Source organism: Mandrillus leucophaeus, unplaced genomic scaffold (assembly GCF_000951045.1).
Source record: "Mandrillus leucophaeus isolate KB7577 unplaced genomic scaffold, Mleu.le_1.0 Scaffold316, whole genome shotgun sequence".
NCBI classification, from domain to species: domain Eukaryota; kingdom Metazoa; phylum Chordata; class Mammalia; order Primates; family Cercopithecidae; genus Mandrillus; species Mandrillus leucophaeus.
Window position 1 is genome coordinate 1,377,579 of NW_012103321.1, and position 7,242 is coordinate 1,384,820.

General features: G+C 36.6%; 1 pseudogene; it reads left to right on the forward strand.

Moving 5' to 3' along the window:
* Positions 1-3,159: 3,159 nt before the first annotated feature.
* Positions 3,160-3,729, forward strand: LOC105545036 (annotated as a pseudogene).
* The last annotated feature ends 3,513 nt before the right edge of the window (positions 3,730-7,242 follow it).

Genomic DNA, 7,242 nt, shown 5'->3' on the forward strand with positions numbered 1-7,242 from the left:
AGAAAGAGAGAAAGAGAGAAAAGAAATAGGTTTTGAACACCTATCTCAGAAGTGGCTTGAAGGCCTGGCAGTTCTCAGTGCCACATAGATTATCTACTCATAAATGAGAGTGAAAGATGATGAATAAAGTTTAAAATTCTGATATTTACTTTTATAACCCTTTAAAGGTGTTTTTTATATGTTACTTCTGAATATTCAAAAAATAAGAGAAGATACGTTAGCTTGGAAATGCTGACTTATTTGTTGCAGATGTTTACTATTTTAAAAGATTTTGTTTATAGTGTCTTTCACCATAAAAGTTTCTTAAGTCCTGTATTCAAATATGCTAATATTTTAAAATGGTCTCTAGACTTTGTGTCTTGATTATAAAGACATTTTCTTCACTAAAATCATAAAAATACTTTCCCACAATTTTCTCTAACACTTTATGTTTTACTCTTGTTGTTTTTACTCCTAGAAATTTAGTCCCTCTTATTAAAGTGAGAGAAACATAATAGTATGAGAAAACTTTTTTTTTTTTTTTTGAGATGGAGTTTTGCTCTTCTTGCCCAGGTTGGAGTGCAATGGCGCCATCTCAGCTCACCGCAACCTCCGCCTCCCAAGTTCAAGCAATTCTCTTGCCTCAGCCTCTTGAGTAGCTGGGATTACAGGCATGCGCCACCACGCCCGGCTAATTTTGTATTTTTAGTAGAGACAGGGTTTCTCCATGTTGGTCAGGCTGGTCTGGAACAACTCCTGACCTCAGGTGATCTGCCCACCTCGGCCTCCCAAAATGCTGGAATTACAGGTGTGAGACACCATGCCCTGCCTGAGAAAACTTTAATATAGACTTTAATAAAGACTCTTTGTCTTTAAGAGGAAAATAAAGAATAAAGAAATAGAGGACTTAAATGGTATAATTAGTGATTTTAAGCAATAATTAAAACCTTATATTCAACAAATAAGGATTTTTTTTTCTTTTGACTCTCGTGAAGCATTTATAAAAACTAATCATGCATAAGACTACAAGGAAATCCCCATTATACTCTCCAAGAAGTTGACATTCATCCCCCAGTACAAGTCAGATGCTTTCCTGAGCAACTCTCCAGTAAAAGGGCTGATCAGAATTGAAATTGAAGACTACCTAGAAAAAAACATGAAACATTACTCATAAAAGTTCTGGAATCTAACCAAGTTGCTACTCAAAAAACTTCATAGTATCAGCTGGGCGCTGTGGCTCAAGCCTGTAATCCCAGCACTTTCGGAGGCCGAATCGGGCAGATCACAAGGTCAGGAGTTCAAGACTAGCCTGGCCAACATAGTGAAACCCTGTCTGTACTAAAAATACAAAAACTTACCCGGGCGTGGTGGTGGATACCTGTAATCCCAGCTACTTGGGAGACTGAGGCAGGAGACTCACTTGAACCCGGGAGGCGGAGGTTGCAGTGAGCCAAGATTGTGCCACTGCACATCAGCCCCTGTGACAGTGCGAGACTCTGTATCAAAATATATATATATATATATAGCATCGAGGACATTTATTACTAAACAAGAATGAAAATAAATATACAAGACATTGATTCACAAAATAAAAACAAAAAACAGCAACACTCAATTAAGCCCAAGAATAATGAGAGGTATAAATAGAGAGAGAAATAGTAAATAGTGAGAGTAAATAGTTAGTAGGAATACTGAAAAAAAAATGAATATAATTAATTAGAAAAGAGGAAAAAGGTAGATGTAAGGAGTAAATCTAAGAATTTTTAAAGGCTTGATAATGAAACCACATCTTTGACCAGGAATTAAAGGGAGAGGGAGAGAAAAATATGTAATATGAGGGAAATTGTAGACACAGAAGAAATGTCATGGTTATGCTTTCATGGACAGTACACATAAAATTCTTGAATTCAATGAGTAATTTCCTGAGAAAATATAAATGACCAAAATTGATCTAAGGCAAGCTGAAAACCTGAATAAGTAAGTCATACGGATACCATAAAAGGAAGAGGAAGCAGTGGCACAGGAAATAGACAGATCAGTGGAACAAAATAAAAAATCCAGAAACAGACTTAAGTACGTACGAAACTGTAAAAAAAATAGAGGGGAGAGGGTCCCTCAAATAAATTGGAGGAAAAGATTATTCAATGAAGTGTGCTGGGTAACTTAATAGTTATTTAGGAATCAATCGGTCAACATCCTTACTCTGTACCTTACACCAAATAATTTCTATTACATTTAAAATAGAATTTAAATTTTTATATTTAAAATTTTTAAATGTAAAAAATTATAGAAAAATACAGGTGAATATTTACATAATCTTGAGAGGAAGACTCTGTCTAATCATGAATCCAAGGGCAGAAACTATACAAGAAAATGCCACTGGAGTTAACCAGGTTCACATTTAAAAGTTTTGTTTTCAAAACTACCAAGTCATTTATAAAAGAGCTTGGGAGAATATATGCAATATATGTGGTAAAAATGTGTTCCTATTCTTAATATGAAAGTTCCTAAAAATTAATAAGCAAAAGATAAATGCCCTAAAGGAAAAATGGACTAAGAAAGTTTCTAGAGACGAGATTTATCTGCCCTATGAGAAATTCACCAGTTTCACTGCTAATCAACAAATGCAAAGTCAAAAAAATTAGCATATTGTATCTTTCAACTGACAAAGATGAAAACAGAATGAAAAAAGTGAAATCCCATTCCTTGTTGGTAATTGTTATTATAAAGGTACACATTTTTGAGAAGCAATTTGGCGAAATTCACAAGTATTCTTGTTGAAGTATTTTTAAGCAAAGTGTTTTACAGACAGCAAAAATATATTATGTAGCATTCTATTTATTGCTTCCAGCAGATTGTTTATAGTGGTAAAAGAGAGGTGACAGACTAAATGTTTTAAAATAGTGTATTTATTAAACGAATTAGAATATATCCTTACAATAGAGTTCTATAGAGCCATTAAAGTGATGCAAATCAGTGTTTATTTTTATGACATACATCCCCAATGTTTCCTAATAGAAAACAAAAGCCTCCAAAGAATAAAATCTCACTTTGTTAAGAATGTGTCTGTTGTAAATAGCCACTGCAATACATTGAGCTCCCTAGAGACGGCACCACAGCAGGTGAGAGCCAGATGGGCTCTGGACAACTCTGTGCCTTGCTGAGAGAGAATAAGTAAACATGGGCAAAGGAGAGCCTAAGATGCTGTGAGGCAAAATGTCATCATACGGATTCTTTGTGCAAAAGTGTTAGGAGGAGCACAAAAAGAGCACCCAGATGCTTCTGTCAGCTTCTCAGAAGAACTCAGAGAGGTGGAAGACCACGTCTGCTAAAGAGAAAAAATTTGAAGACATAGCAAAGGTGGACAAGACTTGTTAGGAAAGACAAATGAAACCTATGTCCCCTGTAAAGGAGAAACGAAAAAGTTCAAGGAGCCCAACGCAACCAAGATTCCTCCTTTGGCTTTTTTCCTGTTCTGCTCTGAGTATCACACAAAAATCAAAGAACATCCATTGGTGATGTAGCAAAGAAACAGGGAGATGTGGAATAACACTGCTGCAGATGACAAGCTGCCTTATGAAAAGTCTTTGAAGCTGAAGGAAAAAGACAAAAAGGGATATTGATGCATAGTGAGCTAAAGAAAAGCCTGATGCAGCAAGAAAGGGAGTTGTCAAGGCTGAAAAATGCAAGAAAAAGAAGGAAGAGGAGAGAGATGGGGAGGATGAAAATAAAGATGATGATGATAAATAAGTTGGTTGTAGCACAGTTTTTTTTTTTTTTTTTTTTTGGTCTATAAAGCATTTAAACTCCTCATACACAACTCCTTTTAAAGAAAAAAGTTGAAATGTAAGGCTACATATGATTTATTCTTAAACTGTACAGTGTCTTTTTTTTTTTTTTGGTATAGCTAACCACACTACCAAATATGTCTTTAGATAGTACTGTCCTGGTGGTGTTTCCCATAGTCACTAACCTTTCTTGGTACAGTATGAGGGTTGTAAATTGGCATGGATATTTAAAGCAGGTTCTTTTTGGTGCACAACACAGATTAATTGTATATAAGGATGGTAGTTTTTTCATCTGCAGTTGTCTCTGATGCAGCTTTTATGAAATAATCATTCTGTTTACTGAATACCACTCTGTAATTGCAAAAAAAAAAGTTTCAGCTGTTTGTTGACATTGTGAATGCTTCTAAGTAAATACAATTTTTGTTAGTTAAAAAAATATTTATTTTAAAAATCTGAAGTAATATAACCAAATGATTGACAAAGAGTCCATTTGGGTTAAATTATGTGTGCTATAAGTGATTATTTTCTAGCTTTTTTTTTGTATTTCCTAATATTTACACTAAATGTGCCATATATTTGTAATAAAATAGCAAAATACTAACCAAAAAGTTTTGATCCTTTGTTATTATGCTCAATCGCATTATCAACAAATATTTTTTCAATGAATTACTGCACACGAGTAACTCTAGGTTAGCAACAATATTAATTATTTGGTGTTCAGAAAGCCATGTTTTAAATATGTTATATCCTAACATGATAATTTGTTACTTATGAATGTAGGCAATGTGCTGCATTTTAGTATATTTAGGAAATTGGTAAAGAGCTTTGTATTAAATTATAGTGAATGACATTTTTTTTTCCATTTAAAATAAAAGAAAATAGTCTCCTGATCAGCGTTCTCAGGCAGACTTTTCTTCCCGAGGCATGAATTACTTATGTTAAACAAGAAATATGTATATTTACTTAATTTTACCTTTTCCGCTCGCCTTAAACACTCAGGACGTGTTTATTTTCTTTGCATCATTTGTAAAATGATGACAATTTCAACCTCTTCTGCGGAGAGATCACATCAGAGTTGTAAATATATGCCTCAGTGAAAAGGTGCTGAAATCATTTCTGATTTTTTTTTCGTTGGATTTGTCATATTGGTAGACTCCATTCATGCAGACCTGAATACCCTAGAAGCAGGAACATTAGAGCGAGTAAATTGAATAAACAACCATGCAAATAATAACAAAATACCACTTCCTCATAAACTACCAAATGCCAAGAATGTTCTTACAGAGGGTGATTTTCATCAAGATGAAGAGATTAGGACATGAAAATCTTGAATGAGCTGAATAGAATTTCAGAGAAAATACACATATAAAAGTTATATTGATAGGTAGAGCATGGGAAACTTTTAGGATAGTGAAACTACTCTGTATGAACTCTAAAGGTGGACACATGTTGTTATACATCTGTCAAAACCCATAGAATTTAAACTGCCAAGAATGAATCCTAGTGTAAACTATGGACTTTGGCTGTTAGTGACATGTCAATATAGGTTTATCGATTGTAACACATGTGCTTCTCTGGCATGGGATGTTGAGAGCAGGGGAGATTGTGTGTGAGGGGAGGGGTATGTGGGAACTCTCTGTACCTTTCACTCAATTTTGCTGTGAACTTAAAACTGCATTTTTTTTTTTTTTTTTTCTAGACAGAATCTCGCCCTGTTGCCTTGGCTGGAGTGCAATGGCATGATCTTGGCCACTGCAAACTCTGCCTCCCAGATTCAAGCAATTCTTGTGCCTCAGCCTCCTGAGTAACTGGGATTACAGGCACGTGACACCATGCCGGTGTAATTATTTTTTATTTTTATTTTTAGTAGAGATGGAGTTTCACCATATTGGACAGGCTGGTCTCGAACTCCTGACCTTGTGATCTGCCCACCTCAGCCTCCCAAAGTGCTGGGATTACAGGCATGAGCCACTGCACCTGGCCAAAACTGCCTTAATAAATAAAGTTTATTTATTTTTTTAAAGGAATATTGAAGGGACTAACTCTATGGGCTACATAATACAAAAGTTTTATTTTTCTTCGTTCTCTGTTTTCAACTGCTTTGTCAAATCTCTGGGTTAGATTCTATAACTTCACATTAATAAGTCTGAACCAGTCTGAACCTCTACTTAAATCTCTTCTCTTTTCCCCTTATAACAGGCATAGTATGGAGCGCTGACAGCACGAGTAGGTGGGATGTGTTGGAAAAGGTGGATGCTTCTGCTTGGAGATACCTTCCTGCTTTTCCAAGGCCCAGCTCCTCATGTGGGTTGGGGCCAAAGGCAAGGGGAGAAAGGAGACAAATGTCTTTGTACTCAAAGGCTGATATTGTAGCTCTCTGCTGTGCCTGATCGCTGAAGGTTGGGCTTCCAAATACTGGCTGTTTTATGGGGTTATGTATATAATTTCTGTGGAGGATCCTATAGTGTCTCTCCACTGTGTAGTTCCCCGACCTTAGGAATCCAGCTTTAGGTGACCTCTTCCTTTGTCCCTCAGTCCTACCCCAATTGATTGCTCAGCCTATTGCTGTTGAGGACCCCTTGCTCAATGGGCAGGACTCATGTGAGGTGCCAGCAGGAAGACAAAATCCCAGGCATCTTCTACAGAGTCCAGTTAAGCCCCAGAAAACCCATGAATTACTGCCATTTTTGCAAAAGGAATATATACAGAACAATTCTGTGCTATTCTCTGTCATTTCTTTCCAATACTCATCTTCTCTAATCACACAAAGTCAGTGGTAGGTTAGTTAGTTTGCTGCCTTAGCAGATGTCCAATCAAGGGTAGCATGTCATTTTTCACTTCCTATCATCACTCTATCAATGAGTAACTCTTCTGGAATTTTCCCCTCACTCTCCAAGCATGGCATCCAAGTATGGCAAAAGTGATATATCACAACAAACAGAGGACTCCCCTTCTCTCTTCTCTTCAGTCTTCTTGTATAGCTTGGGAAGGCATGCAGGTGGGAAACTGGAGTGCAAGCTGGTGATAAGCAAGCCCAATAACCACACTTCAATAAACAGAGGAAGTGTCTAACCTCATATGTAGGTGCCTCTCTTTAGAATGTTATCTTTAGAATACCACTCTTTGGACAACACATTAGCCTAATTCATTCTAAAGAGAGCCAATTTAGAGGCAGCAGCAAAAGTTCTTCTCAGCATCATGTTTGATTGGTCATACTTTGCCTTGGTTTACTTCCAGCTCGGCAGCTGTCCTCTACCAGTGAAGTTGTCTTAGTGTATGAAATGTGCTTGTTTAACTTAAAGGGGCAGCATTACACCCAATCCCTTCTATTAACAAGACTCTCTCTCTCAGAGAGAGAGGTTGCCACGTATCACTTTAGCCCTGCTAAGCAGTCCATTCCTCAAACCCCTTCTCCAAACAGGTCTTCACTTCCTTTACCTGAAAACCACCTGGGTAGTTTTATGGAAACTTATCT